At 45.8% G+C, this 18,296-nt stretch overlaps 14 non-coding genes across 14 annotated transcripts; 5 read left to right on the forward strand and 9 right to left on the reverse strand.

Moving 5' to 3' along the window:
- Positions 1-2,944: 2,944 nt before the first annotated feature.
- Positions 2,945-3,027, reverse strand: TRNAL-UAG (transfer RNA leucine (anticodon UAG)). The gene has a single exon. It is a non-coding gene; the product is annotated as a tRNA-Leu (tRNA).
- A 175-nt stretch (positions 3,028-3,202) lies between these two features.
- TRNAF-GAA (transfer RNA phenylalanine (anticodon GAA)) lies at positions 3,203-3,275 on the forward strand. Its single transcript has one exon. It is a non-coding gene; the product is annotated as a tRNA-Phe (tRNA).
- Positions 3,276-4,462: 1,187 nt separating this feature from the next.
- Positions 4,463-4,545, reverse strand: TRNAL-CAG (transfer RNA leucine (anticodon CAG)). Its single transcript has one exon. It is a non-coding gene; the product is annotated as a tRNA-Leu (tRNA).
- Positions 4,546-5,982: 1,437 nt separating this feature from the next.
- On the reverse strand, positions 5,983-6,065 carry TRNAL-CAG (transfer RNA leucine (anticodon CAG)). The gene has a single exon. It is a non-coding gene; the product is annotated as a tRNA-Leu (tRNA).
- Positions 6,066-7,498: 1,433 nt separating this feature from the next.
- On the reverse strand, positions 7,499-7,581 carry TRNAL-CAG (transfer RNA leucine (anticodon CAG)). The gene has a single exon. It is a non-coding gene; the product is annotated as a tRNA-Leu (tRNA).
- Positions 7,582-7,756: 175 nt separating this feature from the next.
- TRNAF-GAA (transfer RNA phenylalanine (anticodon GAA)) lies at positions 7,757-7,829 on the forward strand. The gene has a single exon. It is a non-coding gene; the product is annotated as a tRNA-Phe (tRNA).
- A 1,180-nt stretch (positions 7,830-9,009) lies between these two features.
- Positions 9,010-9,092, reverse strand: TRNAL-CAG (transfer RNA leucine (anticodon CAG)). The gene has a single exon. It is a non-coding gene; the product is annotated as a tRNA-Leu (tRNA).
- Positions 9,093-9,267: 175 nt separating this feature from the next.
- TRNAF-GAA (transfer RNA phenylalanine (anticodon GAA)) lies at positions 9,268-9,340 on the forward strand. The gene has a single exon. It is a non-coding gene; the product is annotated as a tRNA-Phe (tRNA).
- Positions 9,341-10,504: 1,164 nt separating this feature from the next.
- Positions 10,505-10,587, reverse strand: TRNAL-CAG (transfer RNA leucine (anticodon CAG)). The gene has a single exon. It is a non-coding gene; the product is annotated as a tRNA-Leu (tRNA).
- A 175-nt stretch (positions 10,588-10,762) lies between these two features.
- TRNAF-GAA (transfer RNA phenylalanine (anticodon GAA)) lies at positions 10,763-10,835 on the forward strand. The gene has a single exon. It is a non-coding gene; the product is annotated as a tRNA-Phe (tRNA).
- Positions 10,836-12,020: 1,185 nt separating this feature from the next.
- On the reverse strand, positions 12,021-12,103 carry TRNAL-CAG (transfer RNA leucine (anticodon CAG)). The gene has a single exon. It is a non-coding gene; the product is annotated as a tRNA-Leu (tRNA).
- A 1,435-nt stretch (positions 12,104-13,538) lies between these two features.
- On the reverse strand, positions 13,539-13,621 carry TRNAL-CAG (transfer RNA leucine (anticodon CAG)). Its single transcript has one exon. It is a non-coding gene; the product is annotated as a tRNA-Leu (tRNA).
- Positions 13,622-15,051: 1,430 nt separating this feature from the next.
- TRNAL-CAG (transfer RNA leucine (anticodon CAG)) lies at positions 15,052-15,134 on the reverse strand. The gene has a single exon. It is a non-coding gene; the product is annotated as a tRNA-Leu (tRNA).
- A 2,250-nt stretch (positions 15,135-17,384) lies between these two features.
- Positions 17,385-17,457, forward strand: TRNAF-GAA (transfer RNA phenylalanine (anticodon GAA)). Its single transcript has one exon. It is a non-coding gene; the product is annotated as a tRNA-Phe (tRNA).
- Positions 17,458-18,296: the final 839 nt, after the last annotated feature.

Consider the following 18,296-nt stretch of genomic DNA (forward strand, 5'->3'; position numbering starts at 1 on the left):
ATGCTTCCCATTTCCCTGCCTAAAGATTACCTAAACACAATCCGTTCTCTTTTCTCAAAATATGTCTGGAAGAACAAGCCCCCAAGAATAGAATATGCTCTACTGACCAAACCCAAAAACAGAGGAGGCATCACCTTTCCAGACATTTACACCTACTATCAAGCTAATCTCCTACACAGGTGGCTCTCACTCAGCGCACCACTTAATAACTCTTTGATCCGCCTCATAGCTGAGGAGGAATTTGGCCAATCTCTAACTGACATTTTGTGGAATACTAGTCTAAAAAATACTCGAGACATGTCCTTTCCTCTACTTCTCAAAGGCCCATGCGAGACATGGAGTATGCATCGTAAAACGTTAGCTCTACATCTTCCAACTTCAAAGCAACATTTCTTACTTCCTGGGAGAAAGAGCTGAAAATAACACTGTCACAAGAAGAAATGGAGACTGTTCTCTCAACGTCTCATGGATTTTCAACATGTGTCAAATCAATGGAAATGCATTACAAACCTTTGGTCAGATGGCATAGGTCCCCCACATGGTTGCTCTCACGCAAACTTGCAGATTCTAACCTTTGTTGGTGATGGAACCCTCCTACACATTTGGTGGTCATGCCCACTCATTAATTCCTATTGGTCCCAGGTCCAACAGATAATCAGGGACATTACAAACACCACCATAACCCTTTCTCCAGCCTCAATTGTCCTCTCACTTCCTCAAGCTGATTACCATCCTAATAAAAATGACCTGACCATGCACCTTCTTGAAGCAGCAAAGTCGCTTATCCCAGCCTATTGGACCGACCAATCAGCTCCTCCTATAGCTCACTGGCTAGAAAAGGTATCCCTCATCTCAAGATCCGAAGAATTAATCTTCTGGTCTAAAGGTTGCCAAGACAAATACCTCGGCATTTGGACACCCTGGCTGAAATACAGAAACACATCTCTAACTCTGGATACCAGATGTGTCTGAGGAGCACCTATTCCTAACTGTTCTCCTACTACTTTCCTTTATACTCCTACTTTCTCCTCATCCTTTTCCCATCCTTGTTCCCTCTCCCCTCTCATCTTACTGAATAATGTATACAGTTCCATCTATTCACAAACTCATTTTGTTCTCTAGGTTTTGTCAACGCATTTTGGGTTTTACATTCCTTACGGATCTTTTACTAGTTGGACTTAACCTAGCATAAGATCTCCAGCTCTTACTACATATTTATAAAAAAAAGGACTTCTCAATGCTTATTTGTACTTTGCTTTATATTTGAGTATTTTCCTGACAGTTTCACATTGTACTGTATTGTTTCATGTAGTTTCTATATAATAATTACCTTGTATTTGCTTTATTCTCCAATGATTTTTCTGTTTGTAAATAAAATCCTTCTAAAAATCAAATAAAATAAGAATTAAAAAAAAAACAGTAGAAAAGAAGAAATGGGATTTGAACCCACGCCTCCAAAGCAGACCGCGACCTGAACACAGCGCCTTAGCCCGCTCAGCCATCCTGACAAGTTATTCATTTCCTCAGTCCCTGAGTGTCACACGCATGCACGCTATTTGGAATCAATTAACTACTCATTAGAAAATCATCCCTCCTATGTACATTCTGGACTCATGGAAATTTTCACCTTGCCTAAAGATGTCCCAACTAGTGAACGGGGAGCCGGCAAACCCCAGGACAGAGGCCGAAATAGCTCAGTTGGGAGAGCGTTAGACTGAAGATCTAAAGGTCCCTAGTTCGATCCCGGATTTCGGCAAGTGCGTTTTGAATACAAATCCACTACCATAAAAGAAAAGGCTTGCTACGTTCCTTACCAATTCGTTGGGGTTTTGATCAAGCGTAGCGCACTACTGAATCTATAGAAAAAAAAAAGTATGAAAACAGTTCTTTCAGCAGAAGACAATGAGCTGCGCCGGAGGCCGAAATAGCTCAGTTGGGAGAGCGTAGACTAAAGATCTAAAGGTCCCCTGGTTAGTCTCCGGGTTTTGACTCGTTTTAAACATTGAACAATTAATATGAATGTTTTTGGGTTCTTTCTATATCCTAACTGAACCGAGCTTTCCTTCTTGCATAATGCGCAGGTAATCCTGGAAATGGAAGGGGGGGGGGGGGAGTCACTCTTTCACATCAGTCGTTAATGTGAGAAAGACTAAATAATGCAAGGATCCGGAAATATTCAGCAGAATGCTGAATGGCAGAGACATATATTACCACACTTCTCCAAGAAGCCTTACCTCTTCTCCGTGTTCCCTCCCGAAGAACCAGCTGCCATTTTCTTTGCTGCTAGCCGAATAGCGTTCACCTCCAAAAGCACGCAGCTGCATCACCAGAAGACATGTCCTAGGTGCACAACAGCGGTGGCTGTCTTTTTTTAGCAGATAGACCCTGCTCAGCTACATTATATTGATGATTTTAAGTGGGTATAGAGTCAGAGCTCGACTCTTGGCTGGTCTAAACCAGATGGCAATGTCCAATGAGCTCCAGGCCCCACTGAATGTCATTTCTCCCAGGTCTCCCCCAGGTTCCAATGCTGTAGAAATGTTATTCCATGCTTCAGCTGTAAACCTTTGTCTCTTAAATAAAGTCCGTTATTTTACCTTAACGGTCCACACAGACAGAATGTAGAAGGGGTGTTTGTGACAGACATCATAGCGGATCCTCCAGATTGTGATTGGATTAGTCTTTGGTCTCCATTCAAGTGCGCATTATTCAGAACTCTTGTCTTCACAAGAAAATCCCTTGCGGAGTAACGTAGTTTTCAGGAGGGTCACGCGGAAGTTACACAGAATCAGGTCACTGTAAGCTAGGACCCTTATTACTGGCTCTACAGCCAAGCAAGCTGAGTCAGGCTATATAGTCAGAAGTAAAAGTGAAATTGCCATTGGGAGCCAGCAGGAATTTCTCTGCACTGGCGCTATCGCCAGCAGGAAAAAAATCAAACCACTGTCAGAAGTGGGATTCGAACCCACGCCTCCAGAGGAGACTGCGACCTAAACGCAGCGCCTTAGACCGCTCGGCCATCCTGACATGGGATTAGTTTCCTCAGTCCCTGAATGTCGCGCGCATGCACGCTATTTGGAATCAATTAACTACTCATTAGAAAATCATCCCTCCTATGTACATTCTGTACTCATGGGAATTTTCACCTTGCCTAAAGATGTCCCAACTAGTGAACGGGGAGACAGCAAGCCCCAGGACAGAGGCCGAAATAGCTCAGTTGGGAGAGCGTTAGACTGAAGATCTAAAGGTCCCTGGTTCGATCCCGGGTTTCGGCAAATGAATTTTAAATACAAATCCACTAACAAAAGAAAAGGCTTGCTACGTTTCTTTCCAATTCGTTGGGGTTTCGATCGAGCGTAGCGCACTGCTGGAACTATAGAAAAAAAAAATAGTTGAAAACAGTTCTTTCAGGAGAAGACAATGTGCTGTGCGGATGCCGAAATAGCTCAGTTGGGAGAGCGTAGACTAAAGATCTAAAGGTCCCCGATTCAATTCTGGGTTTTGTCACACCCTCGTTTTAAACATTAAACAATTGACATGAATGTTTTTGGGGTCTTTCTATATCCTAACTGAACCGAGCTTTCCTTCTTGCATAATGCGCAGGTAATCCTGGAAATGGGGGGGGGGGGAGTCCCTCTTTCACATCAGTCATTAATGTGAGAAAGACTAAATAATGCAAGGATCCGGAAATATTCAGCAGAATGCTGAATGGCAGAGACATATATTACCACACTTCTCCAAGAAGCCTTACCTCTTCTCCGTGTTCCCTCCCGAAGAACCAGCTGCCATTTTCTTTGCTGCTCGCCGAATAGCATTCACCTCCAAAAGCACGCAGCTGCATCACCAGAAGACATGTCCTAGGTGCACAACAGCGGTGGCTGTCTTTTTTTAGCAGATAGACCCTGCTCAGCTACATTATATTGATGATTTTAAGTGGGTATAGAGTCAGAGCTCGACTCTTGGCTGGTCAAAACCAGATGGCAATGTCCAATGAGCTCCAGGCCCCACTGAACGTCATTTCCCCCAGGTCTCCCCCAGGTTCCAATGCTGTAGAAATGTTATTCCATGCTTCAGCTGTAAACCTTTGTCTCTTACAATAAAGGCCGTTCTTTTACCTTAACGGTCCACACAGACAGAATGTAGAAGGGGTGTTTGTGACAGACATCATAGCGGATCCTCCAGATTGTGATTGGATTAGTCTTTGGTCTCCATTCAAGTGCGCATTATTCAGAACTCTTGTCTTCACAAGAAAATCCCTTGCGGAGTCACGTACTTTTCAGGAGGGTCACGCGGAAGTTACACAGAATCAGGTCACTGTAAGCTAGGACCCTTATTACTGGCTCTACAGCCAAGCAAGCTGAGTCAGGCTATATAGTCAGAAGTAAAAGTGAAATTGCCATTGGGAGCCAGCAGGAATTTCTCTGCACTGGTGCTATCGCCAGCAGGAAAAAAATCAAACCACTGTCAGAAGTGGGATTCGAACACACGCCTCCAGAGGAGACTGCGACCTGAACGCAGCGCCTTAGACCGCTCGGCCATCCTGACATGGGATTAGTTTCCTCAGTCCCTGAATGTCGCGCGCATGCACGCTATTTGGAATCAATTAACTACTCATTAGAAAATCATCCCTCCTATGTACATTCTGTACTCATGGGAATTTTCACCTTGCCTAAAGATGTCCCAACTAGTGAACGGGGAGACAGCAAACCCCAGGACAGAGGCCGAAATAGCTCAGTTGGGAGAGCGTAGACTGAAGATCTAAAGGTCCCTGGTTCGATCCCGGGTTTCGGCAAATGAATTTTAAATACAAATCCACTAACAAAAGAAAAGGCTTGCTACGTTTCTTTCCAATTCGTTGGGGTTTCGATCGAGCGTAGCGCACTGCTGGAACTATAGAAAAAAAAATAATTTAAAACAGTTCTTTCAGGAGAAGACAATGTGCTGCGCGGATGCCGAAATAGCTCAGTTGGGAGAGCGTAGACTAAAGATCTAAAGGTCCCCGATTCAATTCTGGGTTTTTTCACACCCTCGTTTTAAACATTAAACAATTGACATGAATGTTTTGGGGTTCTTTCTATATCCTAACTGAACCGAGCTTTCCTTCTTGCATAATGCGCAGGTAATCCTGGAAATAGGGGGGGGGGGGGGGGAGTCCCTCTTTCACATCAGTCATTAATGTGAGAAAGACTAAATAATGCAAGGATCCGGAAATATTCAGCAGAATGCTGAATGGCAGAGACATATATTACCACACTTCTCCAAGAAGCCTTACCTCTTCTCCGTGTTCCCTCCCAAAGAACCAGCTGCCATTTTCTTTGCTGCTCGCCCAATAGCGTTCACCTCCAAAAGCACGCAGCTGCATCACCAGAAGACATGTCCTAGGTGCACAACAGCGGTGGCTGTCTTTTTTAAGCAGATAGACCCTGCTCAGCTACATTATATTGATGATTTTAAGTGGGTATAGAGTCAGAGCTCGACTCTTGGCTGGTCAAAACCAGATGGCAATGTCCAATGAGCTCCAGGCCCCACTGAATGTCATTTCTCCCAGGTCTCCCCCAGGTTCCAATGCTGTAGAAATGTTATTCCATGCTTCAGCTGTAAACCTTTGTCTCTTAAATAAAGGCCGTTATTTTACCTTAACGGTCCACACAGACAGAATGTAGAAGGGGTGTTTGTGACAGACATCATAGCGGATCCTCCAGATTGTCATTGGATTAGTCTTTGGTCTCCATTCAAGTGCGCATTATTCAGAACTCTTGTCTTCACAAGAAAATCCCTTGCGGAGTCACGTACTTTTCAGGAGGGTCACGCGGAAGTTACACAGAATCAGGTCACTGTAAGCTAGGACCCTTATTACTGGCTCTACAGCCAAGCAAGCTGAGTCAGGCTATATAGTCAGAAGTAAAAGTGAAATTGCCATTGGGAGCCAGCAGGAATTTCTCTGCACTGGTGCTATCGCCAGCAGGAAAAAAATCAAACCACTGTCAGAAGTGGGATTCGAACACACGCCTCCAGAGGAGACTGCGACCTGAACGCAGCGCCTTAGACCGCTCGGCCATCCTGACATGGGATTAGTTTCCTCAGTCCCTGAATGTCGCGCGCATGCACGCTATTTGGAATCAATTAACTACTCATTAGAAAATCATCCCTCCTATGTACATTCTGTACTCATGGGAATTTTCACCTTGCCTAAAGATGTCCCAACTAGTGAACGGGGAGACAGCAAACCCCAGGACAGACGCCGAAATAGCTCAGTTGGGAGAGCGTTAGACTGAAGATCTAAAGGTCCCTGGTTCGATCCTGGGTTTCGGAAAATGAATTTTGAATACAAATCCACTAACAAAAGAAAAGGCTTGCTACGTTTCTTTCCAATTCGTTGGGGTTTCGATCGAGCGTAGCGCGCTGCTGGAACTATAGAAAAAAAAAAAAGGTTGAAAACAGTTCTTTCAGGAGAAGACAATGTGCTGCGTGGATGCCGAAATAGCTCAGTTGGGAGAGCGTAGACTAAAGATCTAAAGGTCCCCGATTCAATTCTGGGTTTTGTCACACCCTCATTTTAAACATTGAACAATTGACATGAATGTTTTGGGGTTCTTTCTATATCCTAACTGAACCGAGCTTTCCTTCTTGCATAATGCGCAGGTAATCCTGGAAATGGGGGGGGAAGTCCCTCTTTCACATCAGTCATTAATGTGAGAAAGACTAAATAATGCAAGGATCCGGAAATATTCAGCAGAATGCTGAATGGCAGAGACATATATTACCACACTTCTCCAAGAAGCCTTACCTCTTCTCCGTGTTCCCTCCCGATGAACCAGCTGCCATTTTCTTTGCTGCTCGCCCAATAGCGTTCACCTCCAAAAGCACGCAGCTGCATCACCAGAAGACATGTCCTAGGTGCACCACAGCGGTGGCTGTCTTTTTTTAGCAGATAGACCCTGCTCAGCTACATTATATTGATGATTTTAAGTGGGTATAGAGTCAGAGCTCGACTCTTGGCTGGTCAAAACCAGATGGCAATGTCCAATGAGCTCCAGGCCCCACTGAATGTCATTTCTCCCAGGTCTCCCCCAGGTTCCAATGCTGTAGAAATGTTATTCCATGCTTCAGCTGTAAACCTTTGTCTCTTACAATAAAGGCCGTTATTTTACCTTAACGGTCCACACAGACAGAATGTAGAAGGGGTGTTTGTGACAGACATCATAGCGGATCCTCCAGATTGTGATTGGATTAGTCTTTGGTCTCCATTCAAGTGTGCATTATTCAGAACTCTTGTCTTCACAAGAAAATCCCTTGCGGAGTAACGTACTTTTCAGGAGGGTCACGCGGAAGTTACACAGAATCAGGTCACTGTAAGCTAGGACCCTTATTACTGGCTCTACAGCCAAGCAAGCTGAGTCAGGCTATATAGTCAGAAGTAAAAGTGAAATTGCCATTGGGAGCCAGCAGGAATTTCTCTGCACTGGTGCTATCGCCAGAAGGAAAGAAATCAAACCACTGTCAGAAGTGGGATTCGAACCCACGCCTCCAGAGGAGACTGCGACCTGAACGCAGCGCCTTAGACCGCTCGGCCATCCTGACATGGGATTAGTTTCCTCAGTCCCTGAATGTCGCGCGCATGCACGCTATTTGGAATCAATTAACTACTCATTAGAAAATCATCCCTCCTATGTACATTCTGTACTCATGGGAATTTTCACCTTGCCTAAAGATGTCCCAACTAGTGAACGGGGAGACAGCAAACCCCAGGACAGAGGCCGAAATAGCTCAGTTGGGAGAGCGTTAGACTGAAGATCTAAAGGTCCCTGGTTCGATCCCGGGTTTCGGCAAATGAATTTTAAATACAAATCCACTAACAAAAGAAAAGGCTTGCTACGTTTCTTTCCAATTCGTTGGGGTTTCGATCGAGCGTAGCGCACTGCTGGAACTATAGAAAAAAAAAATGGTTGAAAACAGTTCTTTCAGGAGAAGACAATGTGCTGCGCGGATGCCGAAATAGCTCAGTTGGGAGAGCGTAGACTAAAGGTCCCCGATTCAATTCTGGGTTTTGTCACACCCTCGTTTTAAACATTGAACAATTGACATGAATGTTTTTGGGTTCTTTCTATATCCTAACTGAACCGAGCTTTCCTTCTTGCATAATGCGCAGGTAATCCTGGAAATGGGGGGGGGGGAAGTCCCTCTTTCACATCAGTCATTAATGTGAGAAAGACTAAATAATGCAAGGATCCGGAAATATTCAGCAGAATGCTGAATGGCAGAGACATATATTACCACACTTCTCCAAGAAGCCTTACCTCTTCTCCGTGTTCCCTCCCGAAGAACCAGCTGCCATTTTCTTTGCTGCTCGCTGAATAGCGTTCACCTCCAAAAGCACGCAGCTGCATCACCAGAAGACATGTCCTAGGTGCACAACAGCGGTGGCTGTCTTTTTTTAGCAGATAGACCCTGCTCAGCTACATTATATTGATGATTTTAAGTGGGTATAGAGTCAGAGCTCGACTCTTGGCTGGTCAAAACCAGATGGCAATGTCCAATGAGCTCCAGGCCCCACTGAATGTCATTTCTCCCAGGTCTCCCCCAGGTTCCAATGCTGTAGAAATGTTATTCCATGCTTCAGCTGTAAACCTTTGTCTCTTACAATAAAGGCCGTTATTTTACCTTAACGGTCCACAAAGACAGAATGTAGAAGGGGTGTTTGTGACAGACATCATAGCGGATCCTCCAGATTGTCATTGGATTAGTCTTTGGTCTCCATTCAAGTGCGCATTATTCAGAACTCTTGTCTTCACAAGAAAAAACCCTTGCGGAGTAACGTAGTTTTCAGGAGGGTCACGCGGAAGTTACACAGAATCAGGTCACTGTAAGCTAGGACCCTTATTACTGGCTCTACAGCCAAGCAAGCTGAGTCAGGCTATATAGTCAGAAGTAAAAGTGAAATTGCCATTGGGAGCCAGCAGGAATTTCTCTGCACTGGTGCTATCGCCAGCAGGAAAAAAATCAAACCACTGTCAGAAGTGGGATTCGAACCCACGCCTCCAGAGGAGACTGCGACCTGAACGCAGCGCCTTAGACCGCTCGGCCATCCTGACATGGGATTAGTTTCCTCAGTCCCTGAATGTCGCGCGCATGCACGCTATTTGGAATCAATTAACTACTCATTAGAAAATCATCCCTCCTATGTACATTCTGTACTCATGGGAATTTTCACCTTGCCTAAAGATGTCCCAACTAGTGAACGGGAAGACAGCAAACCCCAGGACAGAAGCCGAAATAGCTCAGTTGGGAGAGCGTTAGACTGAAGATCTAAAGGTCCCTGGTTCGATCCCGGGTTTCGGCAAATGAATTTTAAATACAAATCCACTAACAAAAGAAAAGGCTTGCTACGTTTCTTTCCAATTCGTTGGGGTTTCGATCGAGCGTAGCGCGCTGCTGGAACTATAGAAAAAAAAAAAAGGTTGAAATCAGTTCTTTCAGGAGAAGACAATGTGCTGCGCGGATGCCGAAATAGCTCAGTTGGGAGAGCGTAGACTAAAGGTCCCCGATTCAATTCTGGGTTTTGTCACACCCTCGTTTTAAACATTAAACAATTGACATGAATGTTTTTGGGTTCTTTCTATATCCTAACTGAACCGAGCTTTCCTTCTTGCATAATGCGCAGGTAATCCTGGAAATGGGGGGGAAGTCCCTCTTTCACATCAGTCATTAATGTGAGAAAGACTAAATAATGCAAGGATCCGGAAATATTCAGCAGAATGCTGAATGGCAGAGACATATATTACCACACTTCTCCAAGAAGCCTTACCTCTTCTCCGTGTTCCCTCCCGAAGAACCAGCTGCCATTTTCTTTGCTGCTCGCCCAATAGCGTTCACCTCCAAAAGCACGCAGCTGCATCACCAGAAGACATGTCCTAGGTGCACAACAGCGGTGGCTGTCTTTTTTTAGCAGATAGACCCTGCTCAGCTACATTATATTGATGATTTTAAGTGGGTATAGAGTCAGAGCTCGACTCTTGGCTGGTCAAAACCAGATGGCAATGTCCAATGAGCTCCAGGCCCCACTGAATGTCATTTCTCCCAGGTTCCAATGCTGTAGAAATGTTATTCCATGCTTCAGCTGTAAACCTTTGTCTCTTAAATAAAGGCCGTTATTTTACCTTAACGGTCCACACAGACAGAATGTAGAAGGGGTGTTTGTGACAGACATCATAGCGGATCCTCCAGATTGTGATTGGATTAGTCTTTGGTCTCCATTCAAGTGCGCATTATTCAGAACTCTTGTCTTCACAAGAAAATCCCTTGCGGAGTAACGTACTTTTCAGGAGGGTCACGCGGAAGTTACACAGAATCAGGTCACTGTAAGCTAGGACCCTTATTACTGGCTCTACAGCCAAGCAAGCTGAGTCAGGCTATATAGTCAGAAGTAAAAGTGAAATTGCCATTGGGAGCCAGCAGGAATCTCTCTGCACTGGTGCTATCGCCAGCAGGAAAAAAATCAAACCACTGTAAGAAGTGGGATTCGAACCCACGCCTCCAGAGGAGACTGCGACCTGAACGCAGCGCCTTAGACCGCTCGGCCATCCTGACATGGGATTAGTTTCCTCAGTCGCTGAATGTCGCGCGCATGCACGCTATTTGGAATCAATTAACTACTCATTAGAAAATCATCCCTCCTATGTACATTCTGTACTCATGGGAATTTTCACCTTGCCTAAAGATGTCCCAACTAGTGAACGGGGAGACAGCAAACCCCAGGACAGAGGCCGAAATAGCTCAGTTGGGAGAGCGTTAGACTGAAGATCTAAAGGTCCCTGGTTCGATCCCGGGTTTCGGCAAATGAATTTTAAATACAAATCCACTAACAAAAGAAAAGGCTTGCTACGTTTCTTTCCAATTCGTTGGGGTTTCGATCGAGCGTAGCGCACTGCTGGAACTATAGAAAAAAAAAATGGTTGAAAACAGTTCTTTCAGGAGAAGACAATGTGCTGCGCGGATGCCGAAATAGCTCAGTTGGGAGAGCGTAGACTAAAGATCTAAAGGTCCCCGATTCAATTCTGGGTTTTGTCACACCCTCGTTTTAAACATTAAACAATTGACATGAATGTTTTTGGGTTCTTTCTATATCCTAACTGAACCGAGCTTTCCTTCTTGCATAATGCGCAGGTAATCCTGGAAATGGGGGGGGGGGAGTCCCTCTTTCACATCAGTCATTAATGTGAGAAAGACTAAATAATGCAAGGATCCGGAAATATTCAGCAGAATGCTGAATGGCAGAGACATATATTACCACACTTCTCCAAGAAGCCTTACCTCTTCTCCGTGTTCCCTCCCGAAGAACCAGCTGCCATTTTCTTTGCTGCTCGCCCAATAGCGTTCACCTCCAAAAGCACGCAGCTGCATCACCAGAAGACATGTCCTAGGTGCACAACAGCGGTGGCTGTCTTTTTTTAGCAGATAGATCCTGCTCAGCTACATTATATTGATGATTTTAAGTGGGTATAGAGTCAGAGCTCGACTCTTGGCTGGTCAAAACCAGATGGCAATGTCCAATGAGCTCCAGGCCCCACTGAATGTCATTTCTCCCAGGTCTCCCCCAGGTTCCAATGCTGTAGAAATGTTATTCCATGCTTCAGCTGTAAACCTTTGTCTCTTAAATAAAGGCCGTTATTTTACCTTAACGGTCCACACAGACAGAATATAGAAGGGGTGTTTGTGACAGACATCATAGCGGATCCTCCAGATTGTCATTGGATTAGTCTTTGGTCTCCATTCAAGTGCGCATTATTCAGAACTCTTGTCTTCACAAGAAAATCCCTTGCGGAGTCACATACTTTTCAGGAGGGTCACGCGGAAGTTACACAGAATCAGGTCACTGAAAGCTAGGACCCTTATTACTGGCTCTACAGCCAAGCAAGCTGAGTCAGGCTATATAGTCAGAAGTAAAAGTGAAATTGCCATTGGGAGCCAGCAGGAATTTCTCTGCACTGGTGCTATCGCCAGCAGGAAAAAAATCAAACCACTGTCAGAAGTGGGATTCGAACCCACGCCTCCAGAGGAGACTGCGACCTGAACGCAGCGCCTTAGACCGCTCGGCCATCCTGACATGGGATTAGTTTCCTCAGTCCCTGAATGTCGCGCGCATGCACGCTATTTGGAATCAATTAACTACTCATTAGAAAATCATCCCTCCTATGTACATTCTGTACTCATGGGAATTTTCACCTTGCCTAAAGATGTCCCAACTAGTGAACGGGGAGACAGCAAACCCCAGGACAGAGGCCAAAATAGCTCAGTTGGGAGAGCGTTAGGCTGAAGATCTAAAGGTCCCTGGTTCGATCCTGGGTTTCGGAAAATGAATTTTGAATACAAATCCACTAACAAAAGAAAAGGCTTGCTACGTTTCTTTCCAATTCGTTGGGGTTTCGATCGAGCGTAGCGCGCTGCTGGAACTATAGAAAAAAAAAAAAGGTTGAAAACAGTTCTTTCAGGAGAAGACAATGTGCTGCGCGGATGCCGAAATAGCTCAGTTGGGAGAGCGTAGACTAAAGATCTAAAGGTCCCCGATTCAATTCTGGGTTTTGTCACACCCTCATTTTAAACATTGAACAATTGACATGAATGTTTTGGGGTTCTTTCTATATCCTAACTGAACCGAGCTTTCCTTCTTGCATAATGCGCAGGTAATCCTGGAAATGGGGGGGGGGGAGTCCCTATTTCACATCAGTCATTAATGTGAGAAAGACTAAATAATGCAAGGATCCGGAAATATTCAGCAGAATGCTGAATGGCAGAGACATATATTACCACACTTCTCCAAGAAGCCTTACCTCTTCTCCGTGTTCCCTCCCGAAGAACCAGCTGCCATTTTCTTTGCTGCTCGCCCAATAGCGTTCACCTCCAAAAGCACGCAGCTGCATCACCAGAAGACATGTCCTAGGTGCACCACAGCGGTGGCTGTCTTTTTTTAGCAGATAGACCCTGCTCAGCTACATTATATTGATGATTTTAAGTGGGTATAGAGTCAGAGCTCGACTCTTGGCTGGTCAAAACCAGATGGCAATGTCCAATGAGCTCCAGGCCCCACTGAATGTCATTTCTCCCAGGTCTCCCCCAGGTTCCAATGCTGTAGAAATGTTATTCCATGCTTCAGCTGTAAACCTTTGTCTCTTACAATAAAGGCCGTTCTTTTACCTTAACGGTCCACACAGACAGAATGTAGAAGGGGTGTTTGTGACAGACATCATAGCGGATCCTCCAGATTGTGATTGGATTAGTCTTTGGTCTCCATTCAAGTGCGCATTATTCTGAACTCTTGTCTTCACAAGAAAATCCCTTGCGGAGTCACGTACTTTTCAGGAGGGTCACGCGGAAGTTACACAGAATCAGGTCACTGTAAGCTAGGACCCTTATTACTGGCTCTACAGCCAAGCAAGCTGAGTCAGGCTATATAGTCAGAAGTAAAAGTGAAATTGCCATTGGGAGCCAGCAGGAATTTCTCTGCACTGGTGCTATCGCCAGCAGGAAAAAAATCAAACCACTGTCAGAAGTGGGATTCGAACCCACGCCTCCAGAGGAGACTGCGACCTGAACGCAGCGCCTTAGACCGCTCGGCCATCCTGACATGGGATTAGTTTCCTCAGTCCCTGAATGTCGCGCGCATGCACGCTATTTGGAATCAATTAACTACTCATTAGAAAATCATCCCTCCTATGTACATTCTGTACTCATGGGAATTTTCACCTTGCCTAAAGATGTCCCAACTAGTGAACGGGGAGACAGCAAACCCCAGGACAGAGGCCGAAATAGTTCAGTTGGGAGAGCGTTAGACTGAAGATCTAAAGGTCCCTGGTTCTATCCCGGGTTTCGGCAAATGAATTTTAAATACAAATCCACTAACAAAAGAAAAGGCTTGTTACGTTTCTTTCCAATTCGTTGGGGTTTCGATCGAGCGTAGCGCACTGCTGGAACTATAGAAAAAAAAATGGTTGAAAACAGTTCTTTCAGGAGAAGACAATGTGCTGCGCGGATGCCGAAATAGCTCAGTTGGGAGAGCGTAGACTAAAAATCTAAAGGTCCCCGATTCAATTCTGGGTTTTGTCACACCCTCGTTTTAAACATTGAACAATTGACATGAATGTTTTTGGGTTCTTTCTATATCCTAACTGAACCGAGCTTTCCTTCTTGCATAATGCGCAGGTAATCCTGGAAATGGGGGGGAAGTCCCTCTTTCACATCAGTCATTAATGTGAGAAAGACTAAATAATGCAAGGATCCGGAAATATTCAGCAGAATGCTGAATGGCAGAGACATATATTACCACACTTCTCCAAGAAGCCTTACCTCTTCTCCGTGTTCCCTCCCGAAGAACCAGCTGCCATTTTCTTTGCTGCTCGCTGAATAGCGTTCACCTCCAAAAGCACGCAGCTGCATCACCAGAAGACATGTCCTAGGTGCACAACAGCGGTGGCTGTCTTTTTTTAGCAGATAGACCCTGCTCAGCTACATTATATTGATGATTTTAAGTGGGTATAGAGTCAGAGCTCGACTCTTGGCTGGTCAAAACCAGATGGCAATGTCCAATGAGCTCCAGGCCCCACTGAATGTCATTTCTCCCAGGTCTCCCCCAGGTTCCAATGCTGTAGAAATGTTATTCCATGCTTCAGCTGTAAACCTTTGTCTCTTACAATAAAGGCCGTTCTTTTACCTTAACGGTCCACACAGACAGAATGTAGAAGGGGTGTTTGTGACAGACATCATAGCGGATCCTCCAGATTGTGATTGGATTAGTCTTTGGTCTCCATTCAAGTGCGCATTATTCAGAACTCTTGTCTTCACAAGAAAATCCCTTGCGGAGTCACGTACTTTTCAGGAGGGTCACGCGGAAGTTACACAGAATCAGGTCACTGTAAGCTAGGACCCTTATTACTGGCTCTACAGCCAAGCAAGCTGAGTCAGGCTATATAGTCAGAAGTAAAAGTGAAATTGCCATTGGGAGCCAGCAGGAATTTCTCTGCACTGGTGCTATCGCCAGCAGGAAAAAAATCAAACCACTGTCAGAAGTGGGATTCGAACCCACGTCTCCAGAGGAGACTGCGACCTGAACGCAGCGCCTTAGACCGCTCGGCCATCCTGACATGGGATTAGTTTCCTCAGTCCCTGAATGTCGCGCGCATGCACGCTATTTGGAATCAATTAACTACTAGAGATGAGCGAACACTAAAATGTTCGAGGTTCGAAATTCGATTCGAACAGCCGCTCACTGTTCGAGTGTTCGAATGGGTTTCGAACCCCATTATAGTCAATGGGGAACATAAACTCGTTAAGGGGGAAACCCAAATTCGTGTCTGGAGGGTCACCAAGTCCACTATGACACCCCAGGAAATGATACCAACACCCTGGAATGACACTGGGACAGCATGGGAAGCATGTCTGGGGGCATAAAAGTCACTTTATTTCATGGAAATCCCTGTCAGTTTGCGATTTTCGCAAGCTAACTTTTCCCCATAGAAATGCATTGGCCAGTGCTGATTGGCCAGAGTACGGAACTCGACCAATCAGCGCTGGCTCTGCTGGAGGAGGCGGAGTCTAAGATCGCTCCACACCAGTCTCCATTCATGTCCGACCTTAGACTCCGCCTCCTCCGGCAGAGCCAGCGCTGATTGGCCGAAGGCTGGCCAATGCATTCCTATGCGAATGCAGAGACTTAGCAGTGCTGAGTCAGTTTTGCTCAACTACACATCTGATGCACACTCGGCACTGTTACATCAGATGTAGCAATCTGATGTAGCAGAGCCGAGGGTGCACTAGAACCCCTGTGCAAGCTCAGTTCACGCTAATAGAATGCATTGGCCAGCGCTGATTGGCCAATGCATTCTATTAGCCCGATGAAGTAGAGCTGAATGTGTGTGCTAAGCACACACATTCAGCTCTACTTCAACGGGCTAATAGAATGCATTGGCCAGCGCTGATTGGCCAGAGTACGGAACTCGACCAATCAGCGCTGGCTCTGCTGGAGGAGGCGGAGTCTAAGATCGCTCCACACCAGTCTCCATTCAGGTCCGACCTTAGACTCCGCCTCCTCCAGCAGAGCCAGCGCTGATTGGCCGAATTCCGTACTCTGGCCAATCAGCACTGGCTAATGCATTGTATTGGCGTGATGAAGCAGTGCTGAATGTGTGTGCTTAAAACACACATTCAGCTCTACTTCATCGGGCTAATAGAATGCATTGGCCAATCAGCGCTGGCCAATGCATTCTATTAGCTTGATGAAGCAGAGTGTGCACAAGGGTTCAAGCGCACCCTCGGCTCTGATGTAGCAGAGCCGAGGGTGCACAAGGGTTCAAGCGCACCCTCGGCTCTGATGTAGCAGAGCCGAGGGTGCACAAGGGTTCAAGCGCACCCTCGGCTCTGATGTAGCAGAGCCGAGGGTGCACAAGGGTTCAAGTGCACCCTCGGCTCTGCTACATCAGAGCCGAGGGTGCGCTTGAACCCTTGTGCAGCCTCGGCTCTGCTACATCAGAGCCGAGGGTGCGCTTGAACCCTTGTGCACACTCTGCTTCATCAAGCTAATAGAATGCATTGGCCAGCGCTGATTGGCACACACATTCAGCACTGCTTCATCACGCCAATACAATGCATTAGCCAGTGCTGATTGGCCAGAGTACGGAATTCGGCCAATCAGCGCTGGCTCTGCTGGAGGAGGCGGAGTCTAAGGTCGGACCTGAATGGAGACTGGTGTGGAGCGATCTTAGACTCCGCCTCCTCCAGCAGAGCCAGCGCTGATTGGTCGAGTTCCGTACTCTGGCCAATCAACGCTGGCCAATGCATCCCTATGGGAAAAAGTTTATCTCACAAAAATCACAATTACACACCCGATAGAGCCCCAAAAAGTTATTTCTAATAACATTCCCCCCTAAATAAAGGTTATCCCTAGCTATCCCTGCCTGTACAGCTATCCCTGTCTCATAGTCACAAAGTTCACATTCTCATATGACCCGGATTTGAAATCCACTATTCGTCTAAAATGGAGGTCACCTGATTTCGGCAGCCAATAACTTTTTCCAATTTTTTTCAATGCCCCCGGTGTCGTAGTTCCTGTCCCACCTCCCCTGCGCTGTTATTGGTGCAAAAAAGGCGCCAGGGAAGGTGGGAGGGGAATCGAATTTTGGCACACTTTTCCACGCGGTGTTCGATTCGATTCGAACATGGCGAACACCCTGATATCCGATCGAACATGTGTTCGATAGAACACTGTTCGCTCATCTCTATTAACTACTCATTAGAAAATCATCCCTCCTATGTACATTCTATACTCATGGGAATTTTCACCTTGCCTAAAGATGTCCCAACTAGTGAACGGGGAGACAGCAAACCCCAGGACAGAGGCCGAAATAGCTCAGTTGGGAGAGCGTTAGACTGAAGATCTAAAGGTCCCTGGTTCGATCCCGGGTTTCGGCAAATGAATTTTGAATACAAATCCACTAACAAAAGAAAAGGCTTGCTACGTTTCTTTCCAATTCGTTGGGGTTTCGATCGAGCGTAGCGCACTGCTGGAACTATAGAAAAAAAAAATAGGTTGAAAACAGTTCTTTCAGGAGAAGACAATGTGCTGCGCGGATGCCGAAATAGCTCAGTTGGGAGAGCGTAGACTAAAGATCTAAAGGTCCCCGATTCAATTCTGGGTTTTGTCACACCCTCGTTTTAAACATTGAACAATTGACATGAATGTTTTTGGGTTCTTTCTATATCCTAACTGAACCGAGCTTTCCTTTTTGCATAATGCGCAGGTATTCCTGGAAATGGGGGGGGAAGTCCCTCTTTCACATCAGTCATTAATGTGAGAAAGACTAAATAATGCAAGGATCCGGAAATATTCAGCAGAATGCTGAATGGCAGAGACATATATTACCACACTTCTCCAAGAAGCCTTACCTCTTCTCCGTGTTCCCTCCCGAAGAACCAGCTGCCATTTTCTTTGCTGCTCGCCCAATAGCGTTCACCTCCAAAAGCACGCAGCTGCATCACCAGAAGACATGTCCTAGGTGCGCAACAGCGGTGGCTGTCTTTTTTTAGCAGATAGACCCTGCTCAGCTACATTATATTGATGATTTTAAGTGGGTATAGAGTCAGAGCTCGACTCTTGGCTGGTCAAATCCAGATGGCAATGTCCAATGAGCTCCAGGCCCCACTGAATGTCATTTCTCCCAGGTCTCCCCCAGGTTCCAATGCTGTAGAAATGTTATTCCATGCTTCAGCTGTAAACCTTTGTCTCTTACAATAAAGGCCGTTATTTTACC

The sequence above is a fragment of the Leptodactylus fuscus genome, chromosome 1 (assembly GCF_031893055.1).
Source record: "Leptodactylus fuscus isolate aLepFus1 chromosome 1, aLepFus1.hap2, whole genome shotgun sequence".
Lineage (NCBI taxonomy): Eukaryota > Metazoa > Chordata > Amphibia > Anura > Leptodactylidae > Leptodactylus > Leptodactylus fuscus.